Genomic DNA, 18,411 nt, shown 5'->3' on the forward strand with positions numbered 1-18,411 from the left:
TCTCAATGAAGACACTTAGTCCCAAAGAAATGAAATGATCTGCTCAAGGTCACACAGGAAATAAGAGGAAAAATTAGGAATCAAATTTAGACTCTCTCAAATTGACAGCAATACCAGTACTGTCGCTACTATGCCATGTTGTCAGCAATAATAAATGAGAATTCTTGATCAGGAAACATTCAGATTTCTCTTGGCAAAAGACCCATGATAATCTGGGTCTAATACAAGGATGTGGGAGGAGGAAGTCATAATAGCTTTATAACCATCATTTTGTAAGTTGTTCAATTAAACAAGAGGTCAGAATAATTTCCATAATGCTGCATTGTTTCCTGCCAGAAAGAATTAGCGTTTGCCTTTTTAACTGCTGTGCCTTGGAGAAGACAGCAGGGCATCCTATCCAGCCAAAATTACATTTACCTGCTGTTTTCAAAAACTTCCTCACAAGTCTTGTTCTTCATCTAAGCCACTGGACATATCTCTAGAAGTTAAAGAAAAGAAAATGAGCCCGTATCACGTCAGAAACTGCTGTCAAACTGACAAATACAATTATACGTTTTAGAGTTTTTAGAAACATTAAAAATCATTGAGGTCTGGACTTCTTAACCTTTTTTGTTTCATGGCCCCCTTTGGCAGACTAGATAGAAGCCTATGGTTTCCGTCTTAGAATGTGTTTTTAAATGCATAAAATACATAGGCTTACAAAGGAGACCAATTATATGGAAATGCAGTTATCACAACTGTTTTTTTTAAGTTCACAGACCCCCTAGATATGGAGTTTCTGGTAAGTGTGATGCCTCTTTTCTTCCAGAGAAAGAAAGAGAGGCAGAGAGAAGGAAATGATGGATAGGAAGGAAACAGCAGAACTGATGTTTTCACCTACTTCAAAACATGTACTTTTGCCTAGGCCCTATAGCCCCTTCCATATGTGTGTCAGATGATTGTCTGTGGCTTTCATTTCCCATCATGATTTGTGAGTACATTTCTATTTTTATCCACCCTTGTGAAATGACAAAGAATCTATGGGATTTCATATCCCATCATGATTTGTGAGAACATTTCCATTTTTATCCACCTTATGAGGTGGCTTAAATCTATTAGTGATGGAAACCACAAGGTCAAATCTGAAGCCTCAAGAGTATTTATCTGATTTCTACAACATGACCATCTCACTTCAATTAAAACATTTTTAGTTAATGAGTCACTTCAGAGGATAGAGAAGAGCTGAAAAAGGCTTCTGATCTACCTGTGGGCCACCATTTCTTCCTGGAAAGCCTCATGGTTGAATATAAAAAGCCCAGGCTTGGTTCTGCAGTGGTAACCATAACTCAAAGTTCAGGGCTCTTTTAGCATGGAAAACTAATGCACGAAATCTCACCCCAAAAAGAAATTGGCTTCTAGATTATGGTCATACCAGATGCTCCTAATATTTGGAAGATGATCTGGCAGTTAATCAATCAATCACTCAAGCCATAGGCAGTATTAAGTGCCTATTATGTGATATGGTAGGTGCTGGGAATAAAAAGACAACCCCTGCTCTCAAGGAATATGTTCTTTTGGGAAGGGAGGAAGGAAAAAAGGAAAGAAAAAGAAGAAAGGGAGGGAGGAAGGGAGGAAAAAAAGAGGCAGGAAGAAGGAAGGAAGGAAAGAGAAAAAGGAGGGAGGAAGGGTATAAGGAAGGAAGGAAAGAAGGGAAAGAGGAGGGAAGAAAGGAACAAAAGAAGGTGAGGAGGAAGGAGGGATGAAAGGGAGGGAGGGAGGAGGGAAGAAATGAGAGACTCTAAAAGACAGGTGTGAGAAAAGAGTGCATTCAGACATGAGAGACATCCATTGCAAAGACCTGGGGATGGTAGACAGTCTCATGTGTGGAACAGCAATAAAGTCCATTTGACTAGGTCAACAAGAGGAGAAAGTTGAGGCAGGGAGATTAATTAGGAGGCAACTATGATGGTTCAGAGAGAGGTAATGAGGGCCAGGTCCTACTTCTAGGTCGCCATTTGCATTTTTTAAAAACTTTTTATGCCTCTGTGTGAAGCTGATGTGAAGGCAGCTTGGTATGCCAAAGACAAGACTCATCCTCATGGAAGGCTCTCAACACTCAGTCTTTACATCTGGGTTGGGGGCTGCCCCTGATGAAGTTGTTGGACGGCCCAAGATAGTGGAGAGTTAAACTACAGAGGAGCATTCAAAGAGTACCACAAGTTAGTACTGCAGCCAGGGCTCACAAATTTTCCAGAAAGTGCTGGCCATGAGTAAGCTGGAGTGAGATTATGTGGTGGCCAATAGGAGTAATTTGAATGATGTCATTACTCCCAAACTATTACCCCTGTCCAGCTGGGATTTGTTCTTTCATAACAAAACTTACCATTTGGTTAGGTAGCAAGGGAGTGAAATGGATAGAGTGCTAGGTGTGGAGTCCAGAAGACCTGAATTAAAATCCTGCCTCAGGCACTTATTGCTGTGTGGGTTGCTGTATGGGTCACTTAACCACTATTTGCCTCAATTTCCTCAACTCTAAAATAGGAATAATAACAGCACCTGCCTTGAAGGATTGATGCAAGGAGCAAATGAGGTATCATTTGTAAAGCACTTAGTATAATATCTGGCTTAATAAACATTTATAAATGTTTATTCCACCTCCCTTCCTTGGTTGTGGGTCTTCTTGAAAATGCAAGTACTCCTGAGAGATCCCAATATTAAAGTCACTAAGACTTTATTGTGAATTCACAGAAACCCTAATTATCAGGGCAAAGGGAGTGTCAGAAGTCATTTCACTCAACCCCCACATCATACAAGTTAAGAAACTGAGGTCTAGAATGAGCAAATGACATTCCTTAGGTCCCACGGCTAATAAAGAGGAAGAGTCTGCCATGTCTCTTGGCTCTGCATTCAATGTTCTCCCTACTGACCACATCTACTTCTACGTAGTAATTAGCCAATAAGCTTGCTTTCTTCTGAGACAAGATGAAAGCACTTGTTGCCCAGGGGGAGTGGAACAAGTATAATATCTCTGTATCTGTGATCTCATTAGTGAGGGCATGGATCACAGCTCATCTAATTCATCCATATACTTTCATACTGAGTGATATTTTTTTTTACCGTCCCACTGTGGATCCTTCCATGGGGGATCCACACAACATGTTCAGTGGTTCTTTTCCTTGGCCACGTGATGACCCATCCTCTCTTAAGGTAGAAGATCTCTGATAATATCTTTTGTATTACTGGGAATTCATTGTTGCAGACTATTTATTCCCACCATATATCTCTCCATTGCTCTTTAGATGAGCTGAAATTTTGGTCCTAATATTCCATAGATTCATTATCTGTTATGTAAGGAAAACACATAACCTACCTGGTAATTTCCAATGGCCCTGCAAACAAAGCTGGGGGAGAGGCATGGGGAATATTCAAGGAAAGGCTGAATGATTTCAATTAATGATTCTCCTTCTAATCTAAGCTACTTTGGTTTTGTTTGTACAGAAGCGCTTTCATTTCATGTAATAAAATTGTTTATTTTCTCTTCTCTGATCCTGGACTCTTTGGACTTGGCCAATGTAGGAATTTGCTTTACTTGATTATGCATATCTGTTATGAATGTTGTTGTTTTTTTCTTTCTAAGTGGGAGGGTGAACTGAGATAGAAAATAAATGTTTGTTAATTTAAAAAAAATTAAAATTTAATTTTTTTAAAAAAGAAAAAGTTGAAGGACTAATCTTGGGATCACTTCTGGCTTAGGTGGGTTACACAAAGTATAACAATCAATTTAGTATAGTACCATACTAATATGTCTAGATGGCCTGGGCTGGAATAACCAAAACTTTTATCAATTTGTTTGTGTCCAGCTCTGAAATAATCTCTTTTGACTTATAAAAATCATAGGCTTTTGAGCTGGAGGAACCTTAGAGACCATCAACTTCCTTCCAAGCTTAACTTCACATATCACCTCTTACAGGAATGTTCAGAATAGGTCTATTCTGATTACCTCCCCCCAATTTCCTCTCCTTGAAAATTACTTCAATTGATTTTGCATGTAATTTTCGATGTAGATATTGTTGCAAAGTGTGAACTCTTTAAAGTAAGAGACATTTCATTTTATTTTATTTTCTCCAGTGCCTATAGCAATCTGACCCATAGTAGGTATTAATAAAAGCTTATTGAATTGGTGTTTGTATCATTTAGTAGCCCATTTTGCAGATGAGGACCAACAAGAAATGTACTTGAAGGTAGGAGAAATTTATTCTTCTAAGATAAAGTCCTTAGCATCATGAATATTTATCTGTAAAAACAAGGATATCCAAAGCCAATCAGGTAACATCTTGAGTTTTGTTAATTACGGAAACAACTCACCTGAAGAACACTCCATCCCAAATCAGGATAAGTAATGATTCATCATAATTTATAAGCAGATTCCTTTGTAATTCATAAAGTTGCCTCCGGGTTACTATGAAAGCTGTCTAAGAAATCAGTCAAATGCAAACATCAGTGTAGATGAAAGACAAAATTGGCTCCTGTAAATTGCAGGGTTCTTCAGAAAAAACCAAAACAAAACAAACTGACTTTACTCTGTATGACCAAGTTTAGATCAAGGGCCCTTCAGCTCTATTCAGAGTTTTAAATAGCTCAAGGTCTTTAGGAGGTAAATGAGCACATGCCCCAGGGTCTCTTCACAGGCTTTCATGCTCTTGTGTGAGACAGAAGGTGATTTGGATTGGAATAAGCATAGAGACAACCTCTGATTTACACTCACCTATACTTAGCGTCTAAGAGCAGCTACAAATCCCTATAGTGACTAGGAAATTGACTCTTTCTACTTCATTCAACAAACATTATTAAGCACCTATTATTGCCTCTAGCTTTGGAGCTGAATAGAACCTACCCACACATCTTATAACCCTGTGGAGGAAGATGTCATACCACCACTACCACCACTACCACCACCACCATCACCACCACCACGACAATTCTTTAGAACTTTAAGATTTTGAAGGTGTGTAACAAAGTCTCTTCCATCAGAGCTCAGATTAGAGCAGGAAGAGAGAGGAGCTAGAAATCATCCCATTCAATCCCCTCATTTTATAGATGAAGACATGTAAAGAGAGAGAATGATTTGCTCCGTGTCTCACATCTAGTTAACTATTGAAGGAGGGTTTGAAGCCAAGGCTTGCAGACTTCAAATCTAGTGCCCAAAGGACTATACCATGTTGCCTCTCAATCCTTATACAATTCCAGTGACATAGATACTGTAGGTACTATTATTACCCCATTTAACAGGTAAGTTGATTGAGTCTCCAAGAAATTAAGTGACTTCACCATAGTCACAATGCTGGTAAGTGTCAGTCAGGATTTGAACTCAGCAATACCATTACTAGCTCTATTTCCAAAGATGATTTAGGATAAAAGGAAAAAACAGCTGTCTTTGTGGTGGCAAAGAACTGGGAATTGCAATTGTGGAATGGCTGAACACGTTATGGCATGTGATGGTGACAGAATACTATTGTGCTATCAGAAATGATGAGCTCAATGATTTTAAAACATGGATAAAAACATGGAAATACTTGCATGAAATAATTCCTTCTCAGAATAATGCTTTTAAATCATGAAATAAAATGCACATGATTACAAAAGAAACCAAAAATTTGTGAGGATAAAGATGTATTCTTCCTACCCAAGTTCATGAATCCTCTGAAATCTATCCATGTATCTCCAGCAGATCTGGGGACCTCTCTTTAAGTACTCTTAGTTTAAAGGAAGGACAGAAAAAAATCACATGAACTAAAATTCTGCAAGGGAAGTGACAATAGCAGAGTCATAGGAGACACTCAGAAAGAAATTCGGAAGCAAAACATGAGACAATTCTAAGGAAGAAAAATGAGAATTATCCAAAGAGACTAATATGGATGAAAAAGAGACTTATCAGTCACTTAGATTTTAAAAAGAAATTATACAGAGGATGGAAGCAAGGACAGGTGACAGAGCATGGTCCAACAAAAGTACTATGGGACTGCTAAAGTTCACAATAATCAAGGCTGGTAAAAACAGTGAAAGATAACCCAAAGGGTTTTAAACACTATATTGGGAGAAAAATGGAAGATGAATGAAGGAATTGGATCACCGCATAGGGGTGGATGGGATTATAATAACTAACAACAGAGAGAAAGAGCTATTCATTCTTATTTTCCACGATTGTATTTTTTAAAAATCCATTAAAGAAATGAACTCTGCACTGGACACTACAGAAGAAAAGCAGAACAAGGAAATTGACAACCTTAAATAAGTACTAAGATAGCAAGAGTCCTTGATGAATTAAAGGTACCTTCACCAAATTAACTATATCCTTGGCATATATTGCTGAACCATTGTCAGTAACATCCAAAAGATCATGGAAAGCAGGGAAGGTATCACAAGATTGGAAAAGAGAAAATATTATAACTTTCACAAAAAGGAAGAGAACAGTCTATAGTCTGTATAAGCCAGTCGTCTTGACTTCAATTCCTGGGAAATTCTAGAATGAATCAGTTGAATCTTCCTGACTCTATACACCATGCAATCTAGCTGCCTGAATAGCTCTATGGCTATTATTTTTATTATTATTAATATCCCCAGCACTTAACACAATGGTAGTAAACATTTAATAAATACTTCTTGACTGACTGACTTGTATGTACATCTAATTTTCAGGTAGAAAATGAAGGGAGGGATAGCCAACTCACTGGATGACAGAGAATCCAAAAAGATCTTGACAGATTGGTGCATTGGGCTGAATCTAGTAAGATGGGAATTCAATAGGGATAAATGTAAAGTTTTAGATTTGCATTTTAAAAGTTAGTCTCATAGACACAGCAGAGGAATGCATGGTGATGTAGCAATTTGTTTAAAAAAATTATCTGAGTACTTTAATGAATTGCAAACTCAACATAGACAGCATTAGAGTGTGACAACCACAGAGAGCTAATATGATATTGGATTGTATTATGAAAGGCATACATTCTCATGCCCTTGGTACCATATTTTAAGGATACTGACAAGTCTAGAGAGTGTTCAAAGGAGGACAACCAGGATGATGAAGGATCTTGAGTCCATGTCATATGGAAAGAAATGGAAGGAACTGGAAACATTTAGCCTGAAGAAAAGGAGGCTCTGGGAGAGTATGGCTATTGTGTGAAAGACAAATTAGATTTGTTCTGTTTGACCCCAGAAGGTAGAACCAGGAACAGTGGGCAAAGATACAAGGAGAAAAGCTTTGCCTTGACTTCAGCTTTCTAACAGTTTGAAAAGTTTCTTAACTATTAGAGCTATCCTGATAGATTTGGTGGGGAGGCAGTGTAATCAGGTGGCCCAGTGGTTTAGACACCAGGACTAGAATCCAGAAGACTTGTCTTTCTCAGTTCAAATCTGACCCCAGACAGCTACCAACATTTTACCCTGTTTGCCTCAGTTTTCTCATCTATAAAAGAAACTGGAGAAGGAAATGACAAACCACTCCAGTAGCTTTGTCAAGAAAACCTCAAATGGGGTCATAGAATAGGGCATGATGGGAATAGACTATTCCTGAAGTGTGTTTTTCTCCTCACTGGAGGTTTTTTTTTTAACCTGACTTTAAAAAATATTAATTTGTTTTCAGTTTTCAACAATCACTTCCCTAAGTCTTAAATTTTCCTCCTCTTCCTCTTCCCTCCCTCCCTGAGATGACATGCAATCTTATATGGGTTCTACATATATATTCTTATTAAACACATTTTCACATTAGTCATGCAGCATAGAAGAATTCAAACAAATGGGAGAAACCATGAGAAAAATCAAAGCAAACCAAAAGATAACACAAGAGAGAATAGTCTGCTTCTTTCTGCGTTCTGATTCGATCATTCTTTCTCTGGATGTGGTTGGCATTTTGCCTCAAGAGTCCTTGGGGAATGTTTTAGATCCTTGCATTGCTCTCACTGGAGGTTTTTAAGAAGAGGCTGGACAACCACTCACTGTGGTCTTTGTAGAAGGAATTCATTTTCAGGCACGGCTTAAACTAGATGGTCTTTGTGGTCCTTTCCAGATCTTGAATGTTATGATTCTATGGTCACTGAATTATCTCTTTCCCCTTCCATACTCATCTGGCCCTGACCTAGAGAAATTCATTTCTGAATTTTTCCAAACCTTCAAGGTACAAACTTTTGTTATATGGATTATTTATAAATACAGAGAACAGCAGAATGCTAACGTGGCAAAGACAACACTAACAAAGAAATGATGGGACTTCCTGTAAGATGCTGGAGCTGTAAGAAGTCAGAGGAGCCAGCTCTGTCTAATCCCGCAAAATGATTCAGAAATTCTGCCCAACTCCCTCCCTGGGGGAAGGAGAGAAGGGAAAGGAAGAGAGAGCGGGAAGAGGGAAGAAAGGAGAAAAAAATTGTAAAGAAGGAAAGAGGAGAGATAGAAAGAGGGGAAGAAAGTATAGTCAAGCTCTGGGGGTGGAGTTCTTTATGGTCTTGGGGTGGGGGTGGGGAGAGAGGAGTTAGTAATACTCTGTTCTCTTGTGGGAGGAGGGGAAAAAGCAGCGAATCCCCTCATCTTTAGGAGGGCTGGGGATCCTTTGACACATGGGAAGAGGAACAGGAATGAAGAATTTCACTTCTTTCAAAGCCTGATCAGGCAGAGGGAAAGTTCAAAATTCACCTGGACCCATCTTTTCTTTATTTCTTATGGCACTATAGTATTCTAACACATCCTTTTCCCATAATTTGTTCAGTCATTCCACACTAGTGAGCAACCCACATTTTTGGACATGAATAATGTAGGTCTTTGTTTTGCTTGACTATTCATATTTATTACAAGGACCTTGTTTTTTTCTTTTAAATGCCAATGGTGGGGGTGGGGGAGAGTAATAGAAAATAAATATTTGTCAATTAAAAAGTAAAAGAACAAAGGAAAGAAAATTCACCTGGAGAGGGAAGAGTGATTAGAATTCCTGCCTATGTAAGCATGCCATCCTGGAGTCTTGAAGCTTTCAGAAACCTTGACAATCTGTCTGATCCTCAAGCACTTTCCCCTTGACACTTCTGTTGGGCACCATCCACCACCCTTGTCCATGCCAGAGATCAAGGAGAGAGTCCTTTCAACTCTCCAAACCCAACATTAGAGGACCTCCCACCAGTGCCCTCCTTCCACCCAATGCCACAGGGCCTGATGTGATACCTGAGGAACAGCTTGTACTGCATCAGAGCAACGGAGACTCAATCTCAGTCCTCTTCTCCTGCACCAGACCTGAGCAGAGGAGTGTTCCCTGTCTTCCTCCAAACTCTTACTGATCAAAGCTAGGGGTCCTTTTCCCATCCTAATCCAAATCCCAGCTCTGCCACTTGCACACCATGTGATAACATCGAGTATATCATTTAACCTCTATGTACCTCAGTTTTCTCATCTGTAAAATAAGAGTACTGGGCTAAATGAAATTAATTCCAGGTCTAAATATATGATCCTATGGATCTGCCTTTCAATTCTGCATCTTTCCCCATTCTTGATGAAAGAGATGCTTGGATTCCCTTCTCTACATCTAGACTTCCTCCTTCTGAAAATGACATCCCAGAATTTGGCCAGGAAATGAAAGCCTTCCAACTCTTTAGCCCTGACTTCCTCCTCTTCCTGATCACAAGCCTGTCCAGGGATTGAAAGCAGTAAAATTCTATATCCCGGCTCCCCTTCTCATAAATCAAAAGAGTTCTCTAAATCCTAAGGGACTCACTGTTTCTCCACCTCCAAAATTCTGAGACTTAACTAATGTCTCTCCTCTGCCACTATCCAAACCATAAAGAATACCATCCCTACCCAGAGCCACAGAAAAATCTAACACCTGGTCTACTACCTTGCAGAATGGCTCCCTCTCCCAACTAGGGCTGTAGCTAAACCTATTCCTTTTAGAACTTTCGTCCCTGGAGAGAATAAAATGAGTAGAGAAAATTTCTCACTGCAACACTCTCTAATATGAAAGACCTAAATGTTGAAATTCCTTAAGAAATACAAGTTTAGGCACTAACAAATGGAGTAGAAGATATAACAAAGCATAAATGAAACTGAATGATGAATATATTGGATGAAGGAATTAAAGAAAGAAGCTAATCTAGTTAAAAAAATAACACAGAAAAGGTGTGGAAATTTTTTTAAAAAAATGATGCCCAAGGACTAAACACCTCAAAGGAAGTGGTAATTCAATTAAATTCAACAAATATTTATTAAGAACTTACTATTTGTTAAGTACTAGGAATACAATGCCTCCAAGGAGTGAGAATATAGCATATGCACAAAATAAGATAATACAAAACAGTCTTAAGAGGAAGAAAGGATCAAGAGCTTGGTGGTGGTGGTGGAGTGGAGAGCAGGAAAGATCTCCTCTTGAGCTATGCTTTGAAGGAAACTAGGGATTATTTGCAGTGGAAGAAAAGATGGAATTCATTCCACATATGTGGGGGTTGCCTGTGCAAAGGTTGGTTGGCTATTATCCTTCATTCTTGAGGAGGACCAAAATGACACCATTATGTTAAGAGTCAAGTTGCAGTGTGTCCCACTGTGGCTGATCAAACCAATATGAGCTTGGTGGAATGCCCTAGCACAGGTTGGGCACAAATAGTTCATGTGAATTTTTGGGGTGGATTCTCTAAATTTGAGCATCTTGCGTTTCTTTTGAGCTACTTCAATTCTTTTTTGCTCATAGAACACAGCGCCTTCTCTGATGAGGGTGTACTATAGCAGGCAGTCTGTGCCAGTATCTCCCATGTTACACAATCAATTCGAAAGTTCTTGAGAGAGACCTTGAGAGTGTCCTTGTACTGCTTCTTTTGACCACCATGTGAACTCTGCCCTGTGTGAGTTCTCCATCTCTTTTTGGCAAGCCATGAATGCTTGGCAGTTTAGTTCAAGACAGGATCTCAGTGTCTTGTATCTTATCCTGTCAGGTGATCTTCAGGATCTTCTTAGGACAATTCAAATGGAGGTAATTGTTTCCTGGCATGGTGCTGGACTTTCCAGGTTTCACAGGCATACAACAATGAGGTCGGCACAGTGATTCTGTAGACCTTCAGTTTGGTAGTCAGTCACTTTCCTCTGGAGCCTCCTAAACACTGAACTAGCTAGCAATGTATGAGTCAACCTCATTATCAGTATGTACATCCCTAGAAAGCATACTGCCAAGATAAGTGAACTTATCCACAGCATCCAAAACTTCTCCATTTGCTGTAGCTGATGGCTTCACATATGGATGGTGTGGTGGTGGCTGATGGAGCACCTGTGTTTTCTTGGTATTAATTGTTAGGTCAAAATTAGTACAAGCAGCAGAGAATTGATCCATGCTTGGTTGCATCTCAACATCAGAGGTTGCACAGGTGAAAAATCATCTGCAAGCAAAATATCATGCACCAATTGTTCCTCCACTTTGGTCTTGGCTTGCAGCCTTTACACGTTGAAGAATTTACCATCAATATGATAGCTGACCTTGATGCTACGTGTGCCCTCATTGAAGACATTAGACAACATGGCTGAAAATGTCACGCTAAAAAGCATGGGAACAAACACATAGTCTTGTTGTACTCCATCTGTGCAAAGGTACAGAGATGAGAAAAGATGGAATGTTTTGTATGATGAAGAACTAGCAGGCCAATTCTACTAGAAAAAAGAATGAATGATAAGGAATAGTACGAAATAAGACTGGAAAGATAGGTGGGAGCCCCACTTGAAGGGAATTTTTGGATTTTATCCGAAAGGCAATAGGAAGAAATTGAAGATTTTTGAGTAGGAAAATGACATGATTCGATCAATGATTTAGATCCAGAAAATTCAAATAATTTTCACTCCCTCCAAGCAACATCAAAACAACAAGAAAAAATGCCATGAGGCAATTCAAATGCTTTATTAATTTATTTGTTCATTAATAGTATTTTATTTTTGTCGATTACATGTAAAGATAGTCTTCAACATTCCTTTTTGTAAATTCCAAAGTTTTCTTCCTTCCTCCCTCCCTTTGCCCCTTCCCAAGACAGCAAGCAATCTGATGTAGGTTATACATATACAATGATGTTAAACATCTAATGTATTATGTATACACTTTTACCAATAAATATATGCTACTTTAATGTTTTTGATGGTTTAAAAAGTTTGGTGCAAAAGATTTTTTGTAGATGTTTTCCATTTTCCTCCTATTTGTTAGCTTCCTTCCATTTTTACCCTTAAATGTTGCATGACATTTCATCTGCTGAACTTTATATGTTTATATGCAAAAAGTTGTGCAAATTTAATTGGTTAAATTAATATATAATATTTCTATTTGAATGATGAGATGGTTATTTTTAAATTATAGATTTCAAAATAGCCCAAAGGTACTCATTAATGATATTTTGCTTCTCTGTATCCAAGATCTCAAGACATCCTTTTTACTTCCCAAGAATAACTGAGGCAAAGTTGAAGCGATCTCCATGTGCTCCCACACTTGGCATATCCAGGTCAAAAAAATTGTCTTTGAAGATTGATTTCTTTTGTTCTGTGTGTTTGCTCTTGACTCCTCATATCACTGATTGCCAGAAATACATTTTCTAAGTAATATTGGGTAAACCTTCCTGTCACAGTAGCTTTGGCAGTGACAGAGGTAGGTCTAAGCTGCCTTCTGCTTGTGGACCCTGTGAGCATCTTGAAAATAGAGGAGTTCTGGCTGTATCACCTAGTTATTGCTAAGACCTGTGAGAACCAGCCTGGTTGCACCAAGGTTCAGGAAAAGCAGCCTCCAGGCTTGTGGGGAATGAAAAATTTCCTCCTCACCTGCTCTCACCAGTGAGTTGTTTGGCTCACTGCCACTGCCCAGATTCGATCACCAATGGCTATCCTATCCAGTTTCCCCATAATACTGCATACCAAACTAAAAGCAAGCTGCCTCTCCCACTACCATCTACCTTAAGCCTACTTCTCCATTTAAAGAAACTCTGTGTATATGTGTGTGTAGTATTATGGATAGTAAACTCCACAAGTAGAGATGGGTCTACATATGGCAAGGATGGCTGTCCTTGTGTGTGTCTTGAAGAGAGGCAGAATAGACATCTCTAGACTCTTTTTTCCTTACCCTTCTCCAAAGGAGACTATTTCCTACCAGGAAGGGAAGCAGGGGGTTTGGGCCAAAGACCATCACTCTGCTCTCATCAGAGAGAGGGGACAACTGGTTAGAAGTATATCTATCCACTCTCTTAAATATTGTTTGTCAGGGAAAATGATCAGGTTCCATCTAACTTTTGATTGCTTTGTTATTTGGGGAGCAAGGGAAGGGGAGCTGCATGTTCTATATCTAAGGCCTGACCCCTTCCCACTTAATACCAGTTTCACAGTGAATGCACATTTTTGTTTCTTGTTATTGGTCATTTCAGTTGCACCCCATTCTCCAAATGATCCCATTTGGGGTTTTCTTGGCAAAGATCCTGGAGTGGTTTGCCACTTCCTTCTCCAGCTTATTTTACACATGAGGAACTGAGGCAAAGAAGTTAATCGACTCATCCAAGGTCACACAGCTACTAAGTATCTGAAGCCCAATTTGAACTCAGGTCTTCCTGACTCCAGGTCCAATGTTCTATCCACCATGCCACCTGATTGCTCAAGTAAACATACATAGTAAGTAGCAAAGGATTCCATTAATGCAAATCATACCAAAACAAGAAATCAGAGAAGGTATACATACATGAACCAGACAATAGAGAGAAAAAGCTCTCCCATTAGGAGCAAGAGAGGATACTGGATCACACTCAAGGGGAAATTCCTTGAAGTCTCTAGAGTAACAAGCTGAGAATAAGGACATGATGGAGACTTCTGGCTTCTCTCATGTCTTCCCACAGTCTTTTCCTTCAGCAACCTGAAGTGGAGTTGGCCTTTTCCATCTTCTCTCTTGAGGCTAGAAGCTGACCTGACATGGCTCAAAGAAGAAAGATTCTCTCTCACTCCAACCTGAAAAATCCTGAAAGGGAAACTGGGGAGAACTGAAGTTCTCACCTATCTCCAACTCTGCTTCAACCCCCACACAAGGCAAGGAATTCATCTCCACCAATAAGGAGGGCTTTGGGACCCAGGTTACAATGTATATTTATTTATAAATTATTTACGTTTAGTATTATACTAGCATATCGCGTACATTATAATAACAAAAGCTAGCATTTACATAGTGCTGTAAGATTTTTTTAAAGAGCTTTACAAATTTTTTTTATTCTCACAACAATCCTGGGGTGCTATTAGTAGTATAGCTAATAGTAGGTGCTATTACTATCTCCGTTTTACAGATAAAGAAATGGAGGCACACAAATGTTTAGTGACTTAGCCAGATTCACACAGTTAGTAATTGCTAAGACAGAATTTGAATTCAGTTTTTTCTGACTCCAAGTATAGAACTCTACCCACAGCACCACCTAACTGCCTTTATAAAATATGCACAAAACCAGAAACTTTTAAAAGGATGAGATGAACATAAATTATATAATATTTAACAGTTAAAATGTTGCTTATTAATTGTATAAATTCCTTTTTGTCCTTGAGAACCATGTGAATTATATATGTCACTATTAACCTAAAATTTCTGCATATATTCTGGGGATAGGATGTCATACACAAATAACCATTGTTGCTAATAATTAGTTATTCGCTTAGTTTGATTAATGTAGCTAGAAGACATACTTAGATTTTAGGATTTTAGATACTTTTTTATTGAAAGACACAATGAAACAATCAAACAATCAAATAAGAACTCAAAACAGACATTTATCATAGTAGTTTATCAGCAGATTATTTGTAGATATTCATGATACACAATGTAAAAACATACAAATATGAATTGTAATTTCAAATCAGTATAACATTTTAATGCAAATCCATTCTTTTTTATGTGGTTCTTATTTATAGATGGCAAAATAACAATTTTCTAGTCATATTTGGATATTAACTGTCAACCTGAAAGTTTGGTTAAAAGATGCAAACAGCCTAGGTGGTATATAAATTTGTATTGCTTATTCCCTTAGAGCTAGCTAAATTATGTATATGTGGAGGCAGAACTTTAATTCTGACTGATTTAGGCAAATTCAGAAAGACCTATATATTCTTAGAGCAATTCCGATTCAGGATGTCTGTGTCACTCAAAAATTACAACTTCCATATGTTTTTAACAATAACATGAGAAAAGAAGTTTCTTACTTGAATAAGTTGTAAATACAATAAGATTATAATTGACAAATTACAGTCCCAGGATATCTATGTTTTCCCTATATAGCATAGGTCCACAGGATACCAAGATACCAAAAGTTCCACTATTCAAGGCACTATCTGGTCCCAGTAAATAACTCTCCTTTAGTGGGTGCAAACAGTAAGAATGTTCCTGGTCAGCCTCATCAGGTCCTATAGTTGTTGACACAGGAAAGGGCATTTTTAGAGCAAAGCTAAGCATGTCTGGTTCATTAGTCCAACCTTTGGCCTTTATTGGGATTCAAATGATCTTAAATCATTATCAATACACACACACACATCTATGCATACACACATATGTGTATGCATAGATTTGTGTGTACATATATATATGAATGAGAGTGTGAAACACAGTAAGAAAGCCAAGGCGGAGGGACTACAGACTATGAGAAAGTAAGCAGGGTGTCATAAATTTGTTAGATAGGTGAAGAGCTCTAAATGTCAAATAGAGTTTGTGTTTTATCCTAGAAGCAATAAGAAGGCACTGGAGTTTATTGAGTAGGGAAGTGAAATCATCAAGCTTACATTTTAGGAAAATCTCTTTGGCAGCTAGTTAGAGGATGGATTGGAGAAAAGAGACTTGAGACAGGGAAACCAACCAGAAAGCAGTGGTCCAACAGAGAGGTGTTGAAGTTCTGAACTACAGTGGTGGCTACATGAGTGGAGAGAAGGGGATGCACATATGTAACAGCATGCAAAGTGGGATTTGTTTGTTTGTTTTCTTTTTGGAGTTGTTTCCCAGGGTTAGGCTAAATTGTGAGCATTTGAGGGTTCAATTGCCTTTGAGCCCTCAGGGTTAGTAGCTGTGCTGAGGCATGTGCGCTTTGTGCCTACTGACTGAGTCAGTCAGGAGCGGAGTCTTCATTATATCTACTGGGAGGTTGATATTTTACTTTGGGGGTTTGCTTATGAGAAGGATCTTGTGATTACCTGGTCTAGACTCTGAGTGGCCGTATATTCTGAGTGCCACCCCAGCCCCCACCCCCACCGACTGCGTAGATGTAAAGGCTTTCTCGATCCAGGAATTTATGTAAAGTGTATAGCAATATTGTTTTGATTCAGGCAGTAAGAGCCCTGTCTGTTAGTCTATATTTTCTCTGTATGTTGAATGTAATTAAAGTGATTATTGAACCTTCAAAAGTTGCCTTTCCTTATATAAATGCAAATTTAGGAACCTGTGATAGCAGACTCCCCTGTGTATGTTGGGGTTTTTATTGATACAACATGAGATGCTGTAGAGATGGAAACAACAAAATCTGAGAACTGTTTGAACATGTCAAGTTAGTGAAAGTCAAGAGTTAAGTGTGATAGTGAGGTTGCAAACTTGGGTAACTGGAAGAATAGTGGTGCATTCTATAGAAACTGGGAATTTGGGGAAAAGGATGGATTTGGGTGCAAAAATAATGTAATGATATCCACAATGCAGATTAAAACCTATCTGTACTACTCATTCTGTCTCATCCAAAATTAAGGAGGGAAATCTCTTAACAACCACTGCCCCAAAGTGCAGATTCCCTTGTCCCAGAGACTTTAGTCAGAACCAAGAAGTGATCTGCTGACTCCTGACTGCTGACTCCTACTTCTACATATTCATATATCCAGCTCTGGTTTCTTTCATGTGTTCTCTGTCACCAACTACCTATTGGATATTTTAAACTAGATTTCCCACAGACATGTAAACTTCTTATGTTCTTATGCAGAACTCTTTATATTTCCTACTTGTCTCTGACACTTGAGTATTACTGTTGAGGACACCACCATATTTACCCCATGTTCTCAGTCTCAGTGTCATCCTTGATTTCTTACTCTCAGTCAGCTGACAACAGATCCAATCAGTTGCTAAATCTTGTTCCTACTTCCACAGCATTTGGTATCCATTCCCTTCTCTCTATCCACACAGCTACCAACTTAGTTGCCAAATTGTATTTCTACCTCCACATTTCTTACATTCGTTCCCTTCTCTCCATCCAGACAACTATCAACTTCCTTCAAATGTCATCACCTCTCCCTTGTACCATTGTAGTAGTTTCCTAGTTGGCCTCTCAGCCTTGTGTCTCTTCCCTCTGCAAGCCATCATTCATACAGCTGCCAAAGTGATTTTCCTAAAACATAGCCCTGACCTCTCAATAAATTCTAATAACTCCCTAATATCTCTAAGTTCAAGTGTAAATCCTCCTGCTTAGCATTTAATGCCCTTCACAATCTGGCCTCAAATTACTTTTCCAACTTTATTATACATTACTGCCTTTCATGTGCCCTGCGGTTCAGTCAAAGTGACTTTTTAAAAATATACATAGCACTCCATTTCCCATCTCCATGTCTTTGCACGGAAAGCAGTCCTTTTTCACCCCCACCACTTAGAATGCTTACTCTTTTTCAAGACTTGGCTTATGCAAAGTATAAGTCTTCTTCGACTTTCAGCTCCAAGAGAGAAGAAAGAAGAGGCCAACCCCACTTTAGATTGCTGAAGGAAAAGACTCTGGGAATACATGAGAGGAGCTGGCCCACTTAATCATGTTCCAATTCCAAGCTTGTTACTCTAAAGACTTTGAGGAATTTCCACTTGCATGAATACATGGATATATAACAGAAAAGACCAGTCATCATTATCAAATTAACCACTTGACTGCTGGCCCTGGAAAATCCTGCCTTGAAGGAGAATACATTGTATTGGAAGAGACATCCTACACATATACAGAGTTCCAACATCTGTGGTACCAGCAGAGGACAAGATGGCTAGAAGCATGGTCTGGTGCTAATTGTAATAGAGAGGAATCCATTCCCATTTGCCAGTTAATCCTTTATTTTTTGTTTTTCCTTTTTCAGTAAAAAGGTGAGGAGGTGCATGGGAGAAAAGGCAATTTTGTTGCTGAGTCAAAGAAGATGCAGAAGATATAAACCCAATCGGCACAACTTTTGGCCAAGTAAGAAGTTGAAGAAAGGCTAACCAATAGCCATAGCTGTAGCTCAAAAGAGCTCTGAGAAAAACAAATGGCTCCTCCTGCTCCTGCTTTTGACCTTTTCTGGACTGTACAATCATGTGATCTTTACTGCTGGCCCATTCTAGAACTTCCTTCAATGTCTGGAGCTTCATTATCCTGGAGTAGTTTACCACTCCAATGGCCTATTGACTTTTGCATGTAAGCTTTGGTATACCCCTTGCAAGCCCTGTCCTCC

The sequence above is a fragment of the Notamacropus eugenii genome, chromosome 6 (assembly GCF_028372415.1).
Source record: "Notamacropus eugenii isolate mMacEug1 chromosome 6, mMacEug1.pri_v2, whole genome shotgun sequence".
NCBI lineage: Eukaryota > Metazoa > Chordata > Mammalia > Diprotodontia > Macropodidae > Notamacropus > Notamacropus eugenii.